General features: G+C 43.9%; 1 protein-coding gene and 1 non-coding gene across 4 annotated transcripts in view; one reads left to right on the top strand and one right to left on the bottom strand.

Moving 5' to 3' along the window:
• The window catches only part of ATP10A (ATPase phospholipid transporting 10A (putative)), a 189,149-nt gene that overhangs the window by 19,155 nt on the left and 144,330 nt on the right, over nt 1-25,664 (top strand). The window lies entirely within an intron of this gene.
• On the bottom strand, nt 2,650-2,752 carry LOC139178384 (U6 spliceosomal RNA). The gene has a single exon (XR_011562784.1). It is a non-coding gene; the product is annotated as a U6 spliceosomal RNA (small nuclear RNA).

The raw sequence follows: 25,664 nt of genomic DNA, 5'->3' as shown, positions 1-25,664 counted from the left end.
GACTCCTCAGGATACCCGAGTATCTTCACAATAAACGCCTGTGGGTAGAAAAACAGCCCCTTAGAGATGCATACATCCTGATCCCCAGAATCTAGGCTACATGGTGCAAGAGAATGAAGGTGGGTTGCAGATGTAATTAAGGTTGCTAATTGGCTGACCTTAGGATGTGGAGAGTCTTTCCGATTATTAGGGTGAGCCCTTAGTCTCATCACCAGTCCTTAAAGGTACTGTAGAAGGAGAGGGCAGGGAGGTGCAGTGTTTGAAGGACCCGACTTGCTGCTGTTCGCTTTGACGATGGAGTGGGGAGCCGCGGCTTGAGGTAGGTAGCCTCTGGGGGCTGGAAACGCAAAGGCACTGTGCCTGCCTCGCCCTCCCGCTGGAGCACAGCCCTCCCAAGACTTTGGTTTTGTCCCCGCCCTCCCAGGACTTTGGTTTTGTCTCTGTGAGACCCAGGTCAGACTCCTGACCTCTAGAACTGTAAGATAACTCTTTGGTGTTGATTCAGGCCACGGAGTCCTGGTGATTTGTTACAGGAGCCACAGGAAATGAATGCATTCCTGTGGACCGGAGGATCTGGCAAATACCAGATTCTTAAACCACAGCCTTTTGTGTCTTGCTGTTGATTTATCTAGTTTCAGGTAAAAACATCTGTAGCCATATGAATCACTGAGAATATCTGAGAATTCCACATTTGCTGAGTGCAGCATGAAGACATGGTAGAATGGAAAATACGTGTTTACTTACTTATTTTTTCAGTTGAGATATTTAGTGATAAGACATTATACATGTCTCTAGCACTGTATACTTTTCAGGGTTTTTATGAATTTGTGTGGGAAGTTGCCAGCCAGCCCTGGCAGTGCAGTACTGGTAAATTCTTCAATGACACTCTGAGGAAATGGTAGCCCAGAGGGGGAGGTCTTGGCTCGAAGGGGGTACAACTCGGGGGTGGGACAGATGGCCTGGACTCCAGGTGATGCTACCAAGGGCCACCAGCTGTGTGCTGGCAACATGCTACCCTATATGAGTGTCCAGGGCCGCTTTCATCTTGTGTAGGGTATGGATCAGCCTTCAGCTGTTTAGTTATTTCAGGTTTTTGAGAAAGTGTCGGAAACCAGGAAGTTATCCTGACACATGCCAGGACCCAGAATTTGCCAAAGGTTAATGACCAAGAGCATGTATGCTTTTTTAGAAAAGTTTAAATGTCGTAATGGACATTCTTTTTAGTGTAACTGGTTCATTTGAGCAGTAATCTGCAAACATTTTTGATCTCACACCCTTATAAGTAGCAAACATTTGTCTGTGTGTACCGAAGGTAGACTTATTAATGTATAAATCACAGACAGGCAATGCAACGCATGGATACATAAATGAATGGATATATAGTAGTGAGGTAAAGAGCAGTTACAGTAGAAACTGAGGTGTTCTCTGCCCCCAGTGACGGTGTGCTTTTGTGCATGAGCACTGCCTGGAGCTTGCTCACGTGGCCTCCTGTCTGTCTTAGTTCACTTGAGCGTATCACATGCGTTCAGATGCACAGTCCAGTTCATTCTTGGGATTTCTCACATTTATCGAGGGCCATTGAGGGAGCTTCAGAGAGCCTCAGGCCCCACAGAAGGACAGTCCACCCGCGAATGCTGTGGAGTCTGTGGTGGTTGTGGCCCACGAGATGCTGGGTGTCTGGCCGTGTCCACTTCCTGGGGCGCAGACGGCTTGCCAGGTGACACTGGGCCGTCTGAGCCATGCTGCTCAGGCACCAGCCACCTGCCCTCCAGTATTCTCTTTTCTGTGCTTTACCTTTAAAAAGCACTTTTATTGTGATGAAATACATACATTTATCGTTTTAACCATTTTTAAGTGTACAGTTCAGTGGCATTGATCGCATTCACATTGTTGTGCAACCATCATTACTACCTGCAGAATTTTTTCGTCTTCCCAAACTGAAATTCTCCTCATTAAACAATAACTCATTCCTGCCTCCTGCAGCCCTGGTAAGCCACCAGTCTACTTTCGGTCTCTTTGACCTCTCATGACTGAAATCATACAGTGTTTGTCCTTTTGTGTCTGGCTTATTTCACTTTAGCGTAATGTCTTCAAGATTCATCCTTATTGTAGCACGTATCAGAACACCCTTGCTTTCTGAGGCTGAGTGATATTGAGAGGCTATGTGTAGACCCCACGGTGTTCTTTCATTCAGCTGGTTGGGTTGTTTCTCCCTTTAGGTTTTTGTGAGTAATGCTGCTTGTAAACATGGCTGTATAAGGATGTGCTTGAGCATCTCATGCTTGACTTTCATGGGGGCATTTTGCATGGATTTCGTTTGGATGCCCCAGTTTCCCGCGGCTGTTTTCACGTATCCAGGGTGATGCAGTCAGGGTAGCATGAGCTGCAGGCCTTTTTCCCATCGTTAGCTTTTGTGTGCTCCCGTGAGCTAAGGAGACCGCTTCAGCCCCTGACCTTCAGGTGGTGCTCCAACAGCCGGGTCTCCAGGAGCCTGGCCCACGTGTCCACAGCACACTTGTCTTCCCACAGCGCACCTGCAGGCTTGGGGTGCTGCTGTCAGCTTGTCCTGGGTCCAGTGTTTCCTCTTGCTTCTGTCGCCCGGATATCATCATACCCTTTATCTTTTTTTTTTTTTTTTTTTTTAATTAAAAAGAAATGGAATGCTTCACAGATTTGCATGTTATCCTTGTGCAGGGGCCATGCTGATCTCCTCTGGTCATCCCAGTTTTAGTATATGTGCTGAGGTGAGAGCCTGCCTTTTATCTTTGAGCTCGAGACCCCTCTCTGCTGCAGAGGGCTCTGCCTGCTGCCCGGCACAGCTGAGGGCTGGCCGCAGCGTGGGTCACTGTCGCCGCTCCGTGGGGTGCCGTCTGCCGTCAGCGCGAGAAGGGCCTGCTGACTTCACAGTCTTGAGCGGGCCTAGCCACCTTTGTCACCTGTCTCACTGTGCTTCTCTCTGCTGGTGTTCAGTCTCCCTACCTGTTCACAATGATTCCCTGAGGTCAGAAACCGGGTGTCTTACAGCTCCTGAGACTCACCGGCCAAGGTCTTGCTCGCTGAGTCCCACTCCATCACATGGAGGTCCCCCATCTCCCTGCATTGGGGCTTTCTCTTGGGTCACTTTTGCCCCTTTGAAGGGGCCCTTGTTCTGGACTGTGTCCCTTTTGGTCAGATCAGAGGCTTGTGGTGACTGGTGCCTGGAGGAAGGCGGGGAGAGTCCAGTGGACCTGGAATCTCGCTGAAGACAGGGAGGGGCTGAGATTGACCTGTGTCCGCAAGGCCATCACACCATCCCTGCGCAGTTCCGTGTCTCGTTTTACAGATGGGATGAGCCCATCCCCAGAGGAGGAGGCTGCAGGTCCACAGCGCTGGTGGCTTCGCTGCAGGAGCGGGGCCTGCGTGCCTGCCCTGTCCTCACGTGTCGCCCTGCGGGCTGTCAGGCCTGGATAGGGACCCCCGCCCTCAATAAGAGTCCAGGGCGTAGAGGGCGTGGTGAGCGGACGGGTGGGCTGTGCGGGCAAACTCACTGCGTGATTGTGAAGCCCCCCTGAAAGAGGCTGCTTTTAACCTTCTTTTACTAATAAGTAACTTCTCACTTTACCTACCTCTCGAAAGTTTTTAGAAACATAAGTGTTTTTTAAAAAGTGAACAGCTTATTTTCCTTTTTGATTACCTAAGAAATTAATATATACCTTTGAAAATAGGACGTCATAAAAACAAACATATTAGGGATGTGGATGGGTAGAAAAATATATCTTAAGCTTCATTACCCTTATCAGGACCCCCAGTTTAGACCCTAAAAGTTCTATCATAATTTAACTTGAAGTTGGAGTTTATTAATCCTCCTTTTTGTAGAGGGTCCAGCTGGCTAGAGGTGGGATGTACAGAGAAACTGAGGTTTTTTTTTTTATCTCAAGGTCATTTTCACAGAACGGAAAATTCTCTCCATATTTGAAAGCATTCAAATTGTAATGTTATGACATGCGACCGATGGGAAATAGTAAACATGCTGTCAGTGTGTACGACAAAGGTGTTTTTGACCCCTGTGTGCTCTGTGTCATTTGTCTCTCACATCTTAGTGCCTTCATTTTATTTGAGTGGTAGTAAAGTCAGGTGTCACCCTCACTTGATTTGTCTTGAACACGTTTCTAATGTGGTAGGCTATATCATAGTTTGGCAGAGGGAGTTATATTGTTATTTTAGACAAATACTTCAAAACCGTGCTTTAAGGCCCAAGGAGGGAGGAGATAAATGAAAAGGAGACTCCAGCCATTTCTGATAGTGTCCCTTGAGTGCTTGTGAGTTTAGAGTTTCTGGTATCAACTGGAAAAGGCATCCAGAAATCGCTTCTGGAATTCGTGAGTCTATGGTAGGAGCTGTGGCCTTGACGTGGCTGACTCTGAGAGCTCAGACCTGGGAGTGTCATGTGGGGGGCCCAGCACCTATCTTTGTTTAGGGGATGGGTTCTTCTTGAACATCCTCGAAGGGCCTTTTCTACTCTGGATGCCAGCATGAAATCTGAGTAGATGGGGACCTGTGGGGTCAGGGCTTTAGGAAGCTGTCTTCATTCACAGCTGCCTAAAAGAGCTGATGTGCATGCACATGTGTGTGTGCACAGGTGCACGCTTGCGTGTATTTTTGTCATAGGGGATGCAAATGTTACACATATCCCCCCTGACCCCTTGGGATAGAAAGGAGCATCTCTTTTCTGCACCACATCTGGGCACTGAGTTGGGAACATCAGTCTATGTAGCGGCATAGTTCATCAGCTTCTTAGAGAAGGTATTCCCTTCCCTGCCATTTAATTGCATTTCTGTCTGCTCACTTAGAAGAGAGTTTCCTTCTGTTGCCAGTTTTCTGTTGAAATAGACGTCTGCAAAGGCGTGGCCCACTGGACTCCTCTGCATGTGCTGATGTGGGTGTGGGTGGTGAGGAATGACTCGGACGCCTGGGCCACACTGAGGGCTGATGTGGGTGGGGACGGGCCTTCTGCCCCTCGGGTTCACACCTGCTCTCTGGCGTGAGTGTGGAGCGGGGTGTGTGAACAAGAGTTTGCACAGTTTTACTTTGTACCTCCACTCCAACTTTAAACTGGCACCTCCTGCAGCTATTGAGAGCACTAGATTTTGAAATTCTGGATGGTAGAGAAAGGCAATTTTAAGAGTTAAATAAAACTACTTGATAATAGAGTTAGACTTTAGCTGTAAAAGAGACCTTATAAAATCAGAGATGACGTTTGTGTCTGAGGCCTTAAAGACTATTGACAATTATATATATAGATATGTAAATTCTGTTCATTACAATATGAAAATGATGTATTTCTTATAGAAATATCCCAAAAACACAACTAAATTGATGTTTTAGTTTCTCACTGTTCATTAATTATGAAAAAAAAATTGAAAAACAGAGACTTCTGGTTCCAGAACAAGATGGTGTGGATTCACTTTTCCTAACTCATCTCCTGCAACCAAATCCTGGAGATAATTCAACAGACAACAGTCAAAGAACACTAGAAGCTGAAAGAAGGCAGACTGGCTGGGGACCTAAGAGCTTGAAGAATGTGAATTCTCAGTGAATTCTCCAGGTCTCCCGTTTATTGGCCATGTACTTCAGCCTGGGCATGGAGATTCCTGTAACCAGAACTGCCAACAAGTATAGACAAAGTGAAAAAGTCTCTGTTTGCCCAAAGGTAAGCCCAGTGGACACCTAGGTGAGCCCCATCCCATACAAGGCACGCAAAGGCACTCAAGGTGCCTACAGGAGCAGCGTTGGCATAGCTTGGGATGCCCTGTTCTTTACCTAGTCGTATAAGGAGAGCCAGGCTACTCACCTGCACCAGTGGGAATCAACTCAGCAAGGTCCTTCCACTCCCTTATCCCACATATGTGCCTTCCACTCCCTTATCCCACATCAAAAATCCCAGAGTTAGCATCATACCCACAGTGAAATACTGATGCCTCCCCTCCAAAGAATGAGGACAAGAATGTCTGCTTCAACACTCTTACTTGATACAGTACTAGAAGTTCCTGACGCTGCAATAAGATTCAAGAAGCAAAATGCATACAGGTTGGAAAGAAATAAGAAAACTTAATTTGCAGAAAATGTAATTACCTATGTAGAAAATACTAAGGAATATACTACTAAATGGGATGAAGTCAATCCTCATCCCAGTTCCTAAGAAGGGTAGTACTAAAGAATGTGCTAACCATCAGACAGTTGTACTCATCTACCGTGCTAGTAAGGTTATGCTTAAAATGTTGCATGCTAGGGTTCAGCATTATGCAAACCAAGAAATTCCAGATGTCCAAGCTGGATTTAGAAAAGGAAGAGGAACTAGAGATCGAATTCAATATTTGCTGGATCATAGAGAAAGCTAGGGAATTCCAGAAAAACATCTACCTCTGTTTCACTGACTATGCCAAAGCTTTTGACTGTGTAATAATAAACTGTGGAAAGCTCTTAAAGAGAGAGGAATAACAGACTGCCTTAACTGTCTCCTGAGAAACATGTATGTGGGTCAAGAAGCAACAGTTAGAACCCTGATGGAACACAGAACAACTGATTGGTTCAAGATTGAGAAAGGAGTACCACAGGGCTGACTGCCATCACCTGTTTGTTTAATCTACATGCTGAGCACATCATGAGAAGTGCCAGGCTGAATAACTTATAGGCTGGAATCAGTATAGGCAGGAAAACCATCAACAACCTCAGATATGTGGCTGATACCACTATAATGGCAGAAAGAGAAGAATAACTAAAGAGCCTCTTGATGAGGGTGAAGGAGGAGAGTGAAAGAGCCAGCTTAAAACTAAATGTTAAAAAAAGAAACTAAGATCATTGCATCTGGTCCCATTACTTCATGGCAGATAGAGGGGGAGAAGGTGGAAGTAGTGACAGATTTCCTCTTCTTGGACTCTAAAATCACCATGGATGGTGACTGCAGCCATGAAATTAGAAGACGTTTGCTTCTTGACAGGAAAGCTATGACAAACCTAGACAGTGTGCTGAAAAGCAGAGACATTGCTCTGTTGACAAAGGTCTGTATAGTCAAGACTATAGTCTTCCCAGTGTCACAAACAGCTGTGAGAGCTGGATCATAAAGCAAGTGGAGCACTGAGGAATTGATGCCTTTGAACTATGGTGATGGAAAAGACTCCTGAGAGTTTCTTGGACAGCAAAGAGATGAAACCAGTCAATCTTAAGGGAAATCCACCTTGAATACTCATTGGAAGGGCTGATGCTGAAGGTGAAACTCCAGTATTTTGGTCATCTGATGAGAACAGCTGACTCATTGGAAAAGTCTCTCATGCTGGGAAAGATTGAGGGCAGAGCAAGAGGGCATCAGAGGATGAGATGGTTGGATGGCATCACCGATGCAATGGACATGAACTTAAGCAAACTTTGGGAGATGATGAGGGACAGAGAGGCCTCCTGTGCTGCAGTCCATGGGGTCACAAAGAGTCAGACATGACTGAGCGACTGAACAACAACAGTACTACCAAAACCAAATCAAACCAAACCCAACAAACAACAAAATGGTGTCTTAGAACTAATAAATGAGCTCATTAAGATTGCAGCATATAAGATAAACATACACGAATCAATTATATTTCTACATACTGACCATGAACAAATCATAAGCACAATACCATTTATAATTTCTTCAAAGAAAAGGAAATGCTTTGATATAAATTTAACAAAGCTCATACAAGATCTGTATGCTAAAATTGCAGAGTGCTAATGAAAGAAAAGAGATCTGCGTAAATGTGGAGATATACCATGCTCATGGATTGGAGAAAGCATCATGAGAGAGAGATCAGTTATACCTACATTTATCTTTAGATTTAACACAATTCCTATCAAAATCTCAGTGAAGTTTTTGTAGACACGAGCAAGCTTATTCTGATATTTACATAGAAAAACCAGGTTGTAGAATAGCCAAGACAGTTTTGCAAAAGAATAAAATGGGAAGAATCCACGCTTCCCAATATCACTGTTTGCTGTAGAGCTACAGAATTCAAGATAGTTTGGTATCAGCAAAGCTATAGTCACCAAAGGAACAGAGTAGAGATCTCAGAAATAAACTCACACAAATATGTCCAATTAATTTTTGACAAAGAACCAAAAGCAATTTAATGGAGGAAGTACAGCCTTTTAAGAAATTATGCAGGAACAATTCAATAGCCATAGGTGGAAAAAAAAAAAAAAAAAAAGAAACAGAAAGGAAAAAACTCTAAACCTTACACCTCAGGCAAAAATGTACTCCAAAACAGTCATAGATTTAAATGTGAAACTGTAAAACTTCTAGAAGAAAATATTAAAAAAATTTTTTTTTCAGTACCTAGGACTAGGCACAAAATTCTTGGACTTGATACCAGGAGCATCATCCATAAAAGGAGAAGTTGATACATTGGACCTCATCAAAATTAAAAACATTTGCTGTGAGAAGGACCCTGTTAAGAAAAAGAGACGCCAGATTACAGACTGGGAGAGAATGTTTGCAAATCACGTACTCAACAAAGCACTTGCGTTCAGAATACACGAAGAACTCCAAAAATTGAACGTTAAAAAATCTGATCTGGAAGTGGGCAGAACTTGAGGAGATATTTTGCTGGAGGAGATATGCAGACGACAGTAATGCACATGGAGCAGATACCCACAGGGAAAATGTTCAGATTCTTAGATAATAGAGGAATGCACATTCAGACCACCAGGAGATATTACTGCACATCTGCCAGAATGGCAAAAACAAGAATGGTGATAACACCAAATGTTGCCACGGACGTAGAGAAACTGGATCTCTCAAGTATTGCTGGTGGGATTGTAAAATACACCCACTTTGGGAAATAGCCCTTAAAACCATAAATAGAATTTCTTTATGATCCCATTTCTCTTGGGCACTTACCCCCAGAGAAATGAGAGCTTATTTTCACACAGAAGCCTGAACACAAGTGTACCTAACAGCCTTATTCATAATAGTCCAAACTGGAAATAACCCAGATGTTTAGTGGGTGAATATTTAAACTGTGGTCCATCCACACCTTGGAATGCTACTCAGCAGTAAAATGGAATGAACTATTCACACATAACTACTTGAAAGTGCCTCAAGAACATTTTATGGAGTGCAGAAAGCTGATTTCAGAAGGAAACATGCTGCACGATCCCATTTATGCACCATTTGTGAAATAACATAATTATGAAACAGATTAGAGGTTGTCAGGATTAGGAATGGGGAAGGGTGTATGTGACTACAAAGAGGTAGCTTGAGGGGGTCTGGTGTCTTGATGTGTTTGTAAGAGGTTACATTGGAAAATCACACAGAAGTACTCATACACCCACCAGAGCACTTAAAACTGGTGAAACCTGCATAAGCTCTGCAGGTTATACCCTTGTCAGTTTCCTCGCTCCGGTGTTGTATTCTGGTTACGCAGGAATGCAGGCTCTTAACATGGGGAGGCTGGCTGAACTGGGCATGGGCCCTCCGTCTACATTACTTTGCAACTTCTTGTGACTCTAATATTAATATTAAGATAAAAAGTTTGAAAATGATTATTTTGTTATTAAGTACTATGATTATTGAATATGGAAAGGAAACACAGAAATTCAGTATTCCTAGGCACGGGCTGTGGGCCGAGAGGCTGCCGGACCTCTGCGGCGGGAGGCCCCTTCCCTCGGCAGGGGAGTGGGGGATGTGCTGCCTTCTCCTGGCGGTGTCCGGCAGTGTGCGTCCCAGCGGAGATAGAGCTTCTCTGACAGGTGTGCGTACAACTGTATACCACTTGTGAATAACTAATAAATTTGGGCTTCCCTGATAGTTCAGTTGGTAAAGAGTCCTCCCTCAATGCAGGAGACCCCTGTTCGATTCCTGGGTTGGGAAGATCCCATGGGGAAGCAATAGGCTACCCACTCCAGGATTCTTGGGTTTCCCTTGGGGTTCAGCTTGTAAAGAATCCACCTGCAATGCGGGAGGCCTGGGTTCGATCCCTGGGCTGGGAAGATCCCCTTGAGAAGGGAAAGGCTGCCCACTAGAGTATTCTGGCCTGGAGAATTCCTTAGACTGTATAGTCCATGGGGTCGCAAAGAGTCGGACAGGACTGAGTGACTTGCACTTTCACTTTTCAAGGACAAAGAATCTTGCTCTTGTTCCAGACCTGACTTTGAGGTGACTTAGTTCTCTGGTTAGAAGAAAAATATAAAACACTCAGGGCTGTTAGCTTCAATTAATACCTGGAAATAGCTCCTAGGATTTTATCTCAGTGCCCTCTTATCTTACTGTTATGAGTAATTCAGATAATGCCGTTGGAAGGGATGCATTAATGCACACACCCTGGAGTTGCTTATTAACCCTGTCTCAGTCCTGGGGGTGTCCCTGACATTTGCCTTTGAGATCACAATTGTGACGGGATGTTAAGGGACAGCCAGTGTCTTCTAGAAAGAATGGGTCTTGGATAAAAACATATCGTTTGTCACAGTTGACACCTAAGTAAATATGCATTTTTAACATATATACTGCAGAGGAATACTACACTGCTTGGGATGTTCCTAAAATTAACAAGCTTTCAGCCAGAGACATTCACTCCCAGGAGACAAGACATCCTGAACATGGGCTGGTATTTTGCAGTCCTGTGGAAAGGGGAGAAAGTTCTCAATAGGAAATGCCTCCCAAATTACCTTGATTGCTAACTGTAAAAAAAGGCTACTTCTAGAACATCTTGGAGGCCTGCCCACCATATCCCTGTTTGCTCAGGGGAAATAGGTTTTAAGGATGTGCTGCACGCAATATCATTAATTAAGAATATTAACTCTCAAAGGGACGCTTCTCTGAAGAGGCCACAAGGGACACCATTGCAGAGGCATTTAAAGCTGCAGAAAATTGAAACTTGATCTGTGTTTTAGTAACAACCCCTGTTGTTGGATTAATAATATTATCTGGAGGGGGAGGGAGGGATTGGGAATTTGGGATTAGCAGATGCAAACCATTATATATTAAGTAGATAAATAACCATTATATATTAAATGGGTAAATAGCAAGATCCCACTGTATAGCAGATGTTGTTGTTGTTCAGTCGCCCAGTCATATCCGACTCTTTGTGGTCCTATGGACTGCAGCATGCCAGGCCTCTCTCTCCCTCACCATCTCCTGATGTTTGCCCAAGTTCATGTTCATTGCATCAGTGATGCCATCCAGCCATCTCATCCTCTGATGCCCTCTTCTCCTTCTGCCCTCAATCTTTCCCGGCATCAGGGACTTTGTCAATGAGTCAGCTGTTCGCATCAGATGACCAAAATACTGGAGTTTCGACTTCAGCATCAGCCCTTCCAATGAGTATTCAGGGTTTATTTCCCTTAAGATTGACTGGAGGAGGGAATGGCAAACCTCCCCAGTGTACTTGCCATAAGAACCTCGTGAACTGTATAAAAGGACTATATAACAAAGGGAACTATATTCAGCATCATGTGATAAATCATAATGGAAAAAATAGGGAAAAATATTTATATATATATGTATAACTCAATCACCTTCTGTAGAGCAGAAATTAACACAATCAACTATACTTCAATAAAATAATTTTTAAAAATATTATTTGTGCTAGAATGGAGATTGAAGGGCAGCCTTGAGCACAGAGCTGAGCCCTGAGGCTCTTTGGAACGCTGTATCATTTGGTTCAAGCCAGAGCTGCCTTGAGCTTTCACACTGTGACTTGGGAACATGTCACCCAACCCAGGCCTGGCTCTGCTGGGCAGTGACTCTGTCACAGGCCTGTTTGGAACTGGCAGTTCCAGGCTCTGGCTCCAGAAGGAAACAGGCTTGTGTGGGAGCCGAACTTGTTTGGGGTCCTGGGCATGTATTCCGTGCATGCCTGCTGCAGGCTGCTGACTTGACATGAGAAGAAGAGTGCATTCCAAGTTGTCTGGTAGGCCTCTGAGAGTCTTATTGCTGAGTCGTAAGCACTTTGAGTGTGTTGGCTGAGAAATGAGTCTCCCGGTTTCTGTTATGTCTGAATCAGGCCAATTGAGAACCTACCAAACCTCAGGAAAACTGGAACTAAGTGAAAGGACCTTCCATGGGACCAGTTACATGGACCTTGGATGTAGAGTGAAGATGACCTGTCTGCTTCTCTGATGCCTACCCAGGAAAGTTAAACATGTTCGCCATCTGGCCTTTGACATCATCAGGTTTCTTCTTTTATATTGGCTATATCCATTCACTCTTCCCCAAGTAACATTTTAATTGTTGTTTAGTCGCTCAGTCGTGTCTGACTCTTTGCGACTCCATGGACTGTAGCACACCAGGCTTCTCTGTCCTTCACTATCTCTCAGGGTTTCTTAAAGTCATGTCCATTGTATCGGTGATGCCATCCAACCATCTCATCCTCTGCCATCCCCTTCTCCTCTCGCCTTCAATCTTGCCCAGCATCAGGGTCTTTTCCAATGAGTCAGTTCTTCACATCAGGTGGGCAAAGTATTGGAGTTTTAACTTCAGTATCATTCCTTCCAATGAATATTCAGGACTGATTTCCTTTAGGATTGACTGGTTGGATCTCCTTGCAGTCCAGGGGACTCTCAAGAGTCTTCTCCAACACCACAGTTCAAAAGCATCAATTCTTCGGTGCTCAGCTTTCTTTATAGTCCAACTCTCACATCCATACATGACTACTGAAAAAATCATAGCTTTGACTATACAGACTTTCGTTGGCAAAGTGATGTCTCTGCTTTTTAATATGCTGTCTAGGCTTGTCATAGCTTTTCTTCCAAGTAGCAAGCATCTTTTAATTTCATGGCTGCAGTCACCATCCACAGTGATTTTGGAGCCCAAGAAAATAAAGTCTGTCACTGTTTCCATTTTTCCCCCCATCTATTTGCCATGAAGTGATGGGACCAGATGCCATGATCTTCATTTTTTGAATGTTGAGTTTTTAGCCAGCTTTTTCACTCTCCTCTCACTTTCACCAAGAGGCTTTTTTAGTTCCTCTTTGCTTTCTGCCATAAGGGTGGTGTCATCTGAGGTTATTGATATTTTTCCTGTCAATCTTGATTCCAGCTTGTGCTTCATCAAGCCCAACATTCTGCATGATGTACTCTGCATATAAGTTAAATAAGGAGGGTGACAATGTACAGCCTTAACATACTTCTTTCCCAACTCTGAACCAGTCCGCTGTTCCATGTCTGGTTCTAACTATTGCTTCTTGACCTGCATACAGGTTTCTCAGGAGGTAAGTAAGGTGGTCTGGTTTTCCAATCTCTTTAGGAATTTTTCACAGTTTGTTGTGATCCACACAGTCAAAGGCTTTAACATAGTCAATGAAGCAGAAATAGACTTTTTCCTGGAATTCCCTTGCATTTTCTATGATCCAACAGATGTTAGCAATTTGATCTCTGGTTCTTCTGCCTTTTCTAAATCCAGCTTGTACATCTGGAAGTTCTCAGTTCATGAACTGTTGAAGCCTAGCTTGAGGGATTTGAACATGACATTGCTGGCTTGTGAAATGAGTGCAATTGTGCAGTAGTTTGAACATTCTTTGGCATTGCCCTTCTTTGGGACTGGAATGAAAACTAACCTTTTCCAGTCCTGTGGCCACTGCTGGGTTTTCGAAATTTGTTGATCTATTGAGTGCAGAACTTAAACAGCGTCATCTTTTAGGATTTGAAATAGCTCAGCTGGAATTCCATCACCTCCAGTAGCTTTGTTCATAATAATGCTTCCTAAGGCCCACTTGATTTCACACTCCAGGATGTCTGGCTCTAGATGAGTGATCACACCATCGTGGTTGTCCGAGTCATCAGTACCTTTTTTGTATAGTTCTTCTGTCTATTCATGCTACTTCTTAATATCTTCTGCTTCTGTTAGGTCTATACCATTTCTGTTCTTTATTGCATCTTAGTACTTTTACATATTTTCTTACACTCAGTAAATTTTACTTAAGAGTAACTGAATGACAAAATAATTCTTCTCTATAACCACCATTTCTCTGAAAGTTGAAGGCTATTTCATATCTAAGGAAATTTATTGAAGTTAAAAAACTCAGTATGTTTGAGTTTTTAATATGATGAGTCTTCTATATACATTAAGTGAGTGAAGTGCATTAATTTATTCAAATTACCTCTCTCAAATCTCTGGGGGGTGGTGAGCCCTCCTGGGGAGACTGTTCAATCACTGGAGAGATGCTTTTTTTGAGTGTATTTGCTTCCCTAGGTGAATTTTTCCTCTTCTCCACTCCCCCTTTAGTGCCCTGGTTTGCAACCATCGCAAGCGTTGGGTCTCCTGTAAGGATTATCAGTGGAAAACAAGCTTGCTTCCCGCTGGTTTATTTTTCTGATGACAGACTAGAATGAGGTCTATCAAGGAAGGCAGTAGCAACTGAAAGGTACTTTCTCTGGAAGGCAGCTGGATCTGTAGTGTTTGCATTCAGAGACATAAGCAGACGCAGTTTTAGCTTGGCTGAATTTGGGGCATAATGACAAAGTGGTATGGTGTGTCACAGAAACACTGGGAGAGCTTCTGCTGCAGCTATGACTAGAACCCCCAGAGCAGTGGTTTCAGAGTGTGGTCCCTGGGCCAGCATCTTCGACATTACCTTGTAACTTGTTAGAGGTTCACATCCTAATGCTCTGTCCTCCAGCAGCTGCACCAGGCTCGCCATCTGTGTGCTTGGTGCTGCCGCCACTGGGTTGGCGCATGGGCACCGGTCACTGGTGCCCTCAGCTGCCTCCTTCCTTTTGACCTCCCCACGGCCCAGGGACAGTGCCCCCGCCAGGCTCTTCCTCCAAGAGCGGTGTCACCTAGCTCAGCCCTCCCTGCCCAGCTTCCCTCCTGCCCGCTGCCCTTTTAACCAGGCCTGCTCTGTGACTCCCCCTTCAGTTTTCCTGAAACCTGCCCCCCATCCTCAGCTGTTTCCCAGAAGTCCGCCCCTGTCCCCACTACTGACTGGGAGCCGACAGGTGATTTCCACCCAACTCCCTGTGAAGGTGCGTAGTTCCTAGGTCTTAGAGCTTAAAGATCAATGCAGTTTATGCCTTTCCTTTTTGTCCCTCAAGTCAGCATCATTATCTGCACGTACAAAGCTCCATTCCAGGCGCTCTGTGAACATGAAGGTGAGACATTGCCCTCTGTCTTTAAGGGGCTTACAGCCAAGCCAGAGGAACAGGTGCTCACAGAGATGGCTTTGTTACACGTGTGGTCCTTTGCAGGTGACTCTGCCCTCACTCTCCTCCTCTGAGTGTCAGGGATTATGATCGTACCTGTTTCCTAGGGTTGCTATGGAGACCAGCTCCTGTGAGCCAATACCTCCAGTGTAGGTGAGACAGTTCTTGGCACACGTCGGCACTGATTTATTATGTGGTTGTCTGAGAGGACGGGAAGGATGATCAGCCCTGGTGGCACTGCCTGAGAAGACTTCTGGGAGGAAGTGGGGTTTGCATGGGGCCTTGAGGTTGTCTCAGTTTTTGAATAGATAGGTTTGAACTTAATAAAATGTGTCTGAACTTGGTTGTCTTGCGTTACTGATGTCTACAGTGGTTCAGCCCACACCACAAATGTTAAACGCTGCTTTTTTAATGTTGGCACTGCCACCTCTGTGGTCAGGGCGTGTTTCTTTTGCCACCACGCTTACGGGGTTGCTGCTTCAGACAACCCTCTGGAGGGAGGTTAGAAAGGGAATAGAATTAGCAGAGGGTGCAAAAAGAGAGGCAGAAGTGAAGTAATGCAGTGGGAAAGGTGGGGCCAGAGCAACAAGGGGTTTTGGGGAAGAAGGTGAGAAGAGACTGGGAGGGCGGGAGGGCGGGGTGGACTTGAACCCAGGATTCTGGATTGTGCTCATGCCTTAGAGGCTGCACTGACTCCCGCAGCCCAGGGAGCAGCTGCCTGTGCTGGTGACTGAGAACTGTGTGCCTGTCCTGATGCGTAGGGGGCCACTTTTGGGGCTTGCTGCCCCTGTGGGGATCGAGGAGGCCATGGAAGAGGGGGGCCTCTTTTTATTTATTTATTTTTAAAATTTTGACTCTGAAGTGAAAAGAAATGTGGCAATATTCCACTGGCAACCGACTCCAGAGAATTGGGGATCCCCCAGGAAAGTCAGCCTGAACTGGCCTTTAGCTGTCCCCCTTGGCAGATGTGAGACTAGAATTCTGTTCTCTAGAGACATGGCTGTCCCATCAGTGAGGTCTTAGAGGAGCACAGGTGTCATGCCCGGGTGCTTTGTGCTCTAATTTCCTCTCTCTAGGCACACTAGTGGGTGCCCGTTTTTGTTTTACTTCCTGCTTTACATGTACTGTATGAAAGAGTGACTCTGATGCAAAGGAAATGTGCTTGGGAGAACCCTGGAACCCATACGAAGTCATTCCCATGATCGTGAAACAAGAAATGGAATCTGCCCGTCTGCAACCTGGGCTATAGAGATGCTGGTGTGGGATCCCCCTGAGGGACCCAGTGTCCCCTCTCCATGACATCTGTGCCTGTGGAAACGGGCTCTGTCTGCCTGGGAAGTGTGCGCGGCTCCGTACTGTGGCTGCGGAGTCCGGACACAAACCTGGTGGCTTAAAACGATGGAAATGCACCCCCTCACACTCCAGGGGCCAGAGGCATGAAATAGAGTTGCCGTCGTGACGGGCTCCCACTGAAGCCTCCAGGGAAGGCCTTGCCTCTGCAGCTCCTAGTGGCTGCCGGCCATCCGTGGTTTGCCTTTTTTGTAGCTGCACAGCTGCAGCTTTTGTCTTCATCTTACCAGGGCTGTCTTCTCCCCGGGTGAGTCTCTGTGTCTTTGTTTCCTTTACAAAGGACAGCAGTCAGTGGATCAGTGCCCACCCTATTCCAGTGTGGCCTCATGTTAACTTACAAAGACCCTATTTCAAATAACATCAGGCTCTGAGGTTCTGAGTGGACGTGGCTTTGAGAACACTGTTTATTGCAGCATAATTGCCATAGTCACTCACTGACACTTGTAAGTCTCTGTTGGCACGGTTTGTTGGTTTTTGTTTGCAAAGGATTCCATCTGAGTGATGAATGTGTGAGTGCTTTGTCACTCAGTCATATTCAACTCTTGGCAACCCTATGGACTGTAGCCTGCCAGGCCCCTCTGTCCATGGGATTCTCCAGGCAAGGATACTGGAGTGGGGAGCCATTCCCTTCTCCAGGGGATCTTCCCAACCCAGGGATCAAACCTGGGTCTCCTGCATTGCAGGTGGATTCTTTACCTTCTGAGCCACCAGGGAAGCCCTTGGGTGGTGAATAATGAGTTGTGAAGAGCTGAGTGTGGTGTGGCTCTTTGGAGATCCCTGCCAGTGCTTATGTTCTGGGTCTTAACCTGAGCAGGCCGTTAGGCGGTGCCTATAGGCGCCTCTGTCAGTGCAGGGAGAGTCTGCCTCACAGTTCTTGGCTCCCCACGCCTGGCACCGTGCCTGGCATGTCATATGGCTCGGAGCTTGTAGATAAATAGAAACTCAGAAAACGCAGTACTTTTATCCATATGGTATTTGGAAAAAAATCCTTGAAGACACTCTGATTGCCAAGTATTTCGAGGATGTTGCTGGGTCAGCTTTGCTTTCGCATCTCTACACACTGACGTGTGTTTTTAGAGAACTCCCGAAAGTGGTTCCCTCCCCTATTAGGAGGTGCCCGCCCACAGCATTCCCCTGGAAAATGTCATCAAGGAGATTAACTGTGTCCATGAATAAATCTGGCATTTTTTGGAGGGTGTATAAACACATGGAACTCGCTGCAGTTATAGTCATGACCCAACTGTGTGTAATTGCAGTGAGTACCTTATATGGGTGGGTCCCCACAGCCTGAGCCACACACAGCTTTGGAATGAGCTGGGCTTCCAAGGGTGGGGTGGGTGTGGGCAGGGCCTCCAGATGTCCAGACGCCCTGGAGGGTGGTGAGTCGGGCCAAGGTTGCAGCCTGTCTGCAGGAAGTAGGGGTGGTGGGCGGGGGAGAGTCTGGTTGCATTTCACTGTGGATTCGTCATGCACCCAATTACAGTTTTGGCTTCATGTGACTTTGCTGGATGGTCGGAGGCAGGGAGTCTGGCACATGGGGAACCCTTGAAGCTGGAGGAGGGTGGATGCTCCTCTGAGAGCACTGTCAACCTGGCTCATTGTTTTCTGGTATATTTTGTACACCTGAGGAAATGGATTCCTTAGATTTAAAATGTTGACTCCTGTAAGCTCTTAGATACTGAAGGTCTTACCAGGTGACAAGCTTCTATAGCTAATTTTTTCAAAAGCGTAAGAGCTGGACCATAAAGAAGGCAGAGTGCTGAAGAACTGATGCTTTTGAACTGTGGTGCTGAAGAAGACTCTTGAGAGTCCCTTGGAGTGCCTGGAGATCATACCAGTCCATCCTAAAGAAAATCAACCCTGAATACTCATTGGGAGGACTGATGCTGAAGCTGAAAAGCTCCAATACTTTGGCCACCTGATGTGAAGAGCCAGTTCATTGGAAAAGACTGATGCTGGGAAAGATTGAAGGCAGAAGGAGAAGAGGATGGCAGAGGATGAGATGGCCAGACAACATCACCGATGCAATGGACATGAACTTGGGCAAACTTGGGGATGGTGGGGGCCAGGGAGGCCTGCTGTGCTGCAGTCCATGGGGTCACACAACTTGGTGACTGAACAACAGTTAAAACAAAAAGATACTCTTACAGTGTCTTGACTTCCTGGGTGTGGAAAAATTATAGACTTAGAGTTCTTAGAAGACCAGGGACCCTCAATCCATGAAGAGAGAAGTGGACAGGTCCCACAGAATGATACCCTTCAGCAGAGCAGGGCGTGGCGTCTGGGGACGTGTGCTGAGCTGAGGTGACGGGAGGATCGGCGCGTGGAGCCGGCACTGCCCATGGGCGCCCCCTCAGCGGCAGTTAAGCCCCCCGGTGCAACCGCGCTGTGGACTGGAAGGGGCTCCCTCGTGCCCCTCTGCTTCATGGGCGGTCCCGGCTCCGCGGGTTTCCCTCTCGTCCCTCACCTGATGGGTGGGTCCCGGCCCCGGGGGTTTCCCTCTCCGTGCCCCTCACCTGTCGTCTTCATCCCCTGAGTCAGCCGCCCTCCGCCTCTGTCCTCGGCGCGCACAGCACACACCCTCCGCCCGGCAGCTTGTCACAGTGATGCATAAAACCTGCAGACTTCGCAGGCTTCTGCGCGGAAGCCCCCCACCTCTCCCGCACCGGAGGAAGCCCTGGCGCCCCCTGCAGCCCTCTCCCCCAGCCGCTGCCTGCCGCTCCTGTCCTCGTCCCCCACCAACATCTGACCACACAGCCCGCGTCGGCTTCCAGGCTCCAGCATTACGTCCTCGCGGAGCCCTCCCTGACCCTGCCCTGTTTATCCCGACCACTCTCACCGCGTGCACACGCTGCCTGCCTGGATCTTTGGTGTTTGGTAGCACCCGCCCCACACACACACCCGTCCTGGCCCTTAGAGTGTGAACTCCACAGGGTCCACAGAAGCAAGAGCTCAGCTGGTCCCTTGAGGGGCATATGCCTTCCTCCCAAAATACAGTATATTTTAAAGAACAAATAATGGCAGAATGCTCATTAACCATTGCCTCACTTATTTAAGACTGTTTTACTGGGTGCCCCATTTTTACTCATGTGCACATATGTATGTGTTTGTATGGTAAAAACCCTTGTCAAAGTAGGTTTAGAGGGAACATATCTCAACGTAATTAAACCTATTGAAAATTAAAGCTATGAAAACCTATAGCCAAAATAATACTCAACAATGAGGAGCTGAAATCCTTCCTGCTGAAATCTGGAAAAGACAACTATGCCCAGTCCTACTTCTTGTGTTTAGCACAGTATTGGAAGTCCTAGTCAGAGCAGTCAGACAAGAAAAAGAGAAAAGTATCCACATTGGAAGAGAATAGATAAGGTTTATGTAGATGACATAATGCTATATATAGAAAACTAAAGACTCCACACAGAAGCTATTAGAACTGATAAATTCTGCAAGGTAGTAGGATATAAGATTAAAACACAGAAATCCATTGCATTTTTTTTTCCCCCACTAATAAAGCATCAGTAAGAGGAAGGAAAAAAAAATCCCTTTTAAGATAATATTAAAAAAAATCTCTGAATAAATCTAACCAAGGAAGTGAAAGACTTCTATGCTGAGAACTGTAAGATATTAATAAAGAAAAATGAACATGATTCAAAGAAATGGAAATATAGCCCATGCTCTTGGGTTGAAAGAATATTGTTAAAATGGCCATACTACCCAAAGGAGTCTACAGATTTAATGTGATCTCTATTAAATTATCCATGAAATTTTTCACAGAACTAGAGCAAACACTCTCAATTTATATGGAACCACAAAAGACCCAGAATTACCAAAGCAATGCTGAGAAAAAAGAACAAAGATGGAGGCATAACCCTTCTAGATTTCAGACAATACTTCAGAGCTGCAGTAATCAAAGCAATGTGGTATTGGCTCAAAATCAGACATAAGGATAAATGAAACAGAATAGAGAACCCAGAAATAAACCCACACCCATACAGTCATCTCATCTTCCACAGGAGAGGCAACAATACACAGTGGAGAAAAGACAGTTTCTTCATGTAAATAATGGAGTTAGAATATTCCCTTCTTATACAAAAATAAACTCAAAATGCCTTAAAGAGTTAAATATAAGACATGACATGAATATTCATTCGAAGGACTGATGCTGAAGCTGAAACTCCAGTACTTTGGTACTTGATGCAAAAAGAGTCAACTCATTGGAAAAGACCCTGATGCTGGGAAAGATTGAGGGCGGGAGGAGAAGAGGATGACAGAGGGTAACATGGTTGGATGGCATCACCGACTCAATGGACATGAGTTGAGCAAGCTCTGGGAGTTGGTGACAGACAGGGGAGCCTGGCGTGCTGCAGTCCATGGGGTCGCAAAGAGCCAGACACCACTGAGCGACTGAACAACAACAGCTACATGATAAAGCTCCTAGAAGACAATATAGGCAAAACATTTTCTGACACAAACCATACCGAAGTTTTCTTAGTCAGTCTCCAAGACAAAAGAAGAAAAGCAAAAATAAACAAATGGGACATAATCAAACCTGTAAGCTTTGTACAGCAAAGGAAAAGTGAAAGTGGGAGTCTCCAAGACAAAAGAAGAAAAGCAAAAATAAACTAATGGGACATAATCAAACCTGTAAGCTTTGTACAGCAAAGGAAAAGTGAAAGTGAAGTCGCTCAGTCGTGTCCGACTCTTTGCGACCCCACGGACAGTAGCCTGCACCAGGCTCCTCCGTCCATGGGATTTTCTAGGCAAGAGTCCTGGAGTAGGTTGCCATTTCTTTCTCCAGGGAATCTTCCCGACCCAGGGATTGAAACCAGGTCTCCCTCATTGTAGACAGACGCTTTACCATCTGAGCCACCAGGGAAGCAAAGGAAGCCATAAACAAAACGAAAAGACAGTGGGGGAAAATATTTTCGAACAATGTGACCAATTTGGGCTTAATTTACAAAATATACAAATAAATCATACAGTAGAATATTAAAAACAACAACAACAACAAAAAAAAAACAACAGCCCAGTCAACAAATGAGCAGGCCTGAATAGACATTTCTCCAAAGAAGACATGCAGATGACCAACAGGCATATGAAAAGATAGTCACCATCACTACTTATTAGGGAAATGCAAATCAAAACTACAATGCATTATCACCTCACACCAGTCATAATGACCATCATCAAAAAGTCTATAAATAATAAGTGCTGGAGAGGGTGTGGAGCAAAGGAAACCCTCCTACACTGTTGGTGGGAATATTAATTCATACAGCCACAATGGAGGACCGTGGGAGGTTCTGTAAAAGACTAAAAACAGTTACTATATGATCCAGCAGTCCCACTCCTGGGCATATATCTGGAGAAAACTAATTGAAAAGATCCATGCACCCTCGTGTTCATAGCAGCATCCTTTACAATAGCTGAGACACTTCATGGCCCTAGTGGTAAAGAACCTGCCTGCCAATGCAAAAGACATAAGGGACACTACACAGATTCAGTCCCTGGATCAGGAAGATCCCCTGGAGGAGGGCACGGCAACCCACTCCAGTATTCTTGCTTGGAGAATCCCATGGACAGAGGAGCCTGACAGGCTACTGTCTATAAGATAGCAAAACATGATGGAAGCAACTTAGCATGCACGCAAGACATGGAAGCAACCTAAGTGTTTGTCAGCAGGTGAATAGATAAGGATGATGTGGTATATGTACACAATGGAATACATTCAGCCATAAAAAGAATGAAATATGCCACTTACAGCAACATGGATGAACCTAGAGATTATCATACTAAGTAAATCAGACAGAGAAAGACAAATATATGATATCACTTAAATTTGGTATCTAAAATATGATACAAATGAACTTGTTTACAAAACAAAGACTCAGAGTCACAGAAAACAAACTATAGTTACCAAAGGGGGAAGGAAGGGGAGGGATAAATTAAGGGTTTGGGATTAACATATGCACACTACTGTATATAAAAGAGATAAATGTCAAGGACGTATTGTATAGCACAGGAAACTATATTCAATGTCTTATAATGACCTGTAATGGGAAAGAATCTGAAAAATATGAATGTATGTATATATAAAAAACTGAATAACTTTGCTGTATACCTAAAAGTAACACAACATTGTAAGTCAACTGTACTTCAGTAAAAACGAGGAGTATATTATTTAAAGTCCACGTATGTTTGTGTTTTCCAACTTTGCATCTGTTATTGATTTCTAAATTCATTCCATTGTAATTAGAAAACATAGTTGGTATGATAGCTATCCTTTGAATGAACTGAGTGTTGCTTCGTGGCCTGGTCTATGATCAGTGCTGTAGACTATTCCATGTGCATTGGGAAGATGTGTGTCCTGCTGTTGTTGGGTGGCGTGTTCTGGAGTTGTCTCAGAGATCTAGTTCATTTATACTATTGTCAAATCTTCTATTTCCTTACTGAGTTTCTGCTAGTTCTATTGATTATTGAAATTAGGTGTTGGGGTCTCCAACTCTTAACTGTTTGTATATTTCATCCTTCATTTCTGTTAGTTTTTGCTTCATGAGTTTTGGACCTTGTAGTTAGGAGGATTTAAATTTATTATGGTATGACTTCGTGACAAATTAACCCTTTTATCATTATAAAATATCCTTTAGGTTTAGTACCAATTTTTGTTTTAAGTTTTCTAGTCTAATATTTGTATAGCTAATCCAACTCTCTTTTGAGTACCATTTGCAAGTTATACGTTGTCTGTGACTGTTTCGTACTCTTGTGGCATAGTTAAGTTGATGGGAAAGAGATCTTACAGCCTGCAAAGCCTAACAAATTTACTCTCAACGTCCCTTGCAGAAATTTGCCAACCTCTGAAATGTAATAAGTAAGTAGCTATTTAAAAATTTTTTTGACATAGGAAAAGATCATAAAAGGAGTCAGCTTAAATTTTCCTTATTGCCATGTGGTTACTTTCAAAGCTCTTGTTATTGTACAGTTGCTAAGTTGTCTCTGACTCTTTGTGACCCCATGGACTGCAGCACGCCAGGTTTCTCTGTCCTTCACTATCTCTGAGAGGTTGCTCAAACTCATGTCCATTGGATCAGTGATGCCATCCAACCATCTCATCCTCTGTCGTCCCCTTCTCCTCCTGCCTTCAGTCCTTTCCAGTATCAGCGTCTTTTCCAATGAGTCAGCTCTTTACATCAGGTAGCCAAGTACTGGAGCTTCAGCTACAGCATCAGCCCTTCCATAGCTCTGATGTGTAGAATAAATTCATTGGAATGTTTGGATTGTGAGCTATGTTATGCTGTGGCAATTTTTTTTTTTTTTTTTTTTTTGCTGATTACGTTATAGAAATTAAGGATCAGTGATAGCTTAATTAATTCAAGCAATATTTTTTTGTGCTCTAAATAAATTATATAGTTACTTCCTTGAAAAAATATTATACTTGGAAACAAGTATTTGAGTCCCTTAAGTTTAAGCATTTGACATGTTGTATTTTGAATTTCTGACTCTAAGGAGGAGGAATGCCTGTGTAAAGGCACTGACCCTAAAGGAGGACACCTGGAAGAATTCTTCAAGATTCAGTGACTTTGCCTAATTTACAGTGAAAAGCAAAAATGAGTATGTTATTCCATCTGATGGAATGTACATTACAGGTAGAACTTTATCATCACCGTAGTGTTGCATTTAATTACAAAATTTAAAAATACCCTTTAAATTCTTTAGCATCCTTCTTCTAAAGAGCCCTGTTTGGTCTTGTTCTCATTTTAGAGATAAGGACTCTGACCCTGGGAAAGATTAAATAATGTATACCCACCCGGATTTCCATCTGTGACTAGGTAAACTGGTTGAACCACGGCAATGAACAGTGTCATACTTGCTATAACCTGGGTGGATTTAGAGAGTTTGGAGAAAAGAAAAAGCTGATAGTGTGTGTGCATTTGGGCAGTTGTCCTTGCAAAGTAAATTATGTTATCAGTTGTTTTTAGACACTTTTGTAAGATTGTGTTAAGTGCAATTTCATTTCTCAAAATTAATAGTATTTTCATTTCAATAGTCTTCGTGCTTTCAAAGTTGGAAATTGATCTGTTAAGCTAATCTATTTAGATAAGGATTTACTTTCCAATGGGATATGGACTGCATTGTTTGTTAAAAGAGTGAGGGAAGATTGCATTATATGATAGATTACATAGACTAGTAGATCTATTAGATTATCTATCAGATCTATCAGATTATCAAATTCTAAGGTGGAAGCTACAACAGAAATTCTCACACCCGTTTTTATAGTAGGCTCTTCTGCTTCTAATGAGGATGATGCTTTAAAATGTGGAGAACTTAAATCTTTTCACGTCTCAAAAATTCATATGGATAATACAAAAATACCAATTTTTCTCATTTAAAAAAATTTTTGTAATGCCATATCATTTCAGAAATGTGAAGCACAATAGCTGATGTAGCAGGTTAGTGAGACTAACCAAATCTGTAGCATGGTTGATGCTTTTAAATAGATTTAAATAGATATTAAAAGCATGGCAGTATTTTTGAAAATATAATACTAATGTATATTCTTAAAAAACTTGTATTTTTAAAGAAAATTCTGTATTTAGTTCATTCTTATTGTGCCCATCATTAACATAAATTTGAACTTTTGTCTTATATAAAACCAATTTATTCTTTGAAGTGAAGTGAAAGTCACTCATGGACTATACAGTCCATGGAATTCTCCAGGCCAGAATACTGGAGTGGGTAGCTTTTCCCTTCTCCAGAGGATCTTCCCAACCCAGGGATTTAACCCAGGTCTCCTGCATTGCAGGCGAATTCTTACTAGCTGAGCCACCAGGGAAGCCCTTATTTTTATATTCTTTAGGCACAGTCAGAAAGGAAGAACTTTGAGTTCATTTAATTTTTCGTACTTTTCCCCTTTTGTTTTCAAAGTGAAACCAGAAAAGTGACGTAAATCTAGTCATTTTATTCATCATAAATTTTATTGCTCTGCAAGTTCTGTTCACTAACTTCAAATGTTTTAAATTCTAAATTTTAACAATGATTGATAATAAAGGAACAGGTATATCATTACTTTTAGAAATATTTTAAGTTTTCTTGTAAGTTATTTACTTTAGTCATTCTAGATCCTCTATGATGGAAATTTCTGGTTTAAAAAGATTTGCATAATTTCCCTTCTTATC

The sequence above is a fragment of the Bos indicus genome, chromosome 21, assembly GCF_029378745.1.
Source record: "Bos indicus isolate NIAB-ARS_2022 breed Sahiwal x Tharparkar chromosome 21, NIAB-ARS_B.indTharparkar_mat_pri_1.0, whole genome shotgun sequence".
In the NCBI taxonomy this organism is placed as follows: Eukaryota; Metazoa; Chordata; class Mammalia; order Artiodactyla; family Bovidae; genus Bos; species Bos indicus.
This window is presented reverse-complemented; position numbering and strand designations above follow the sequence as displayed.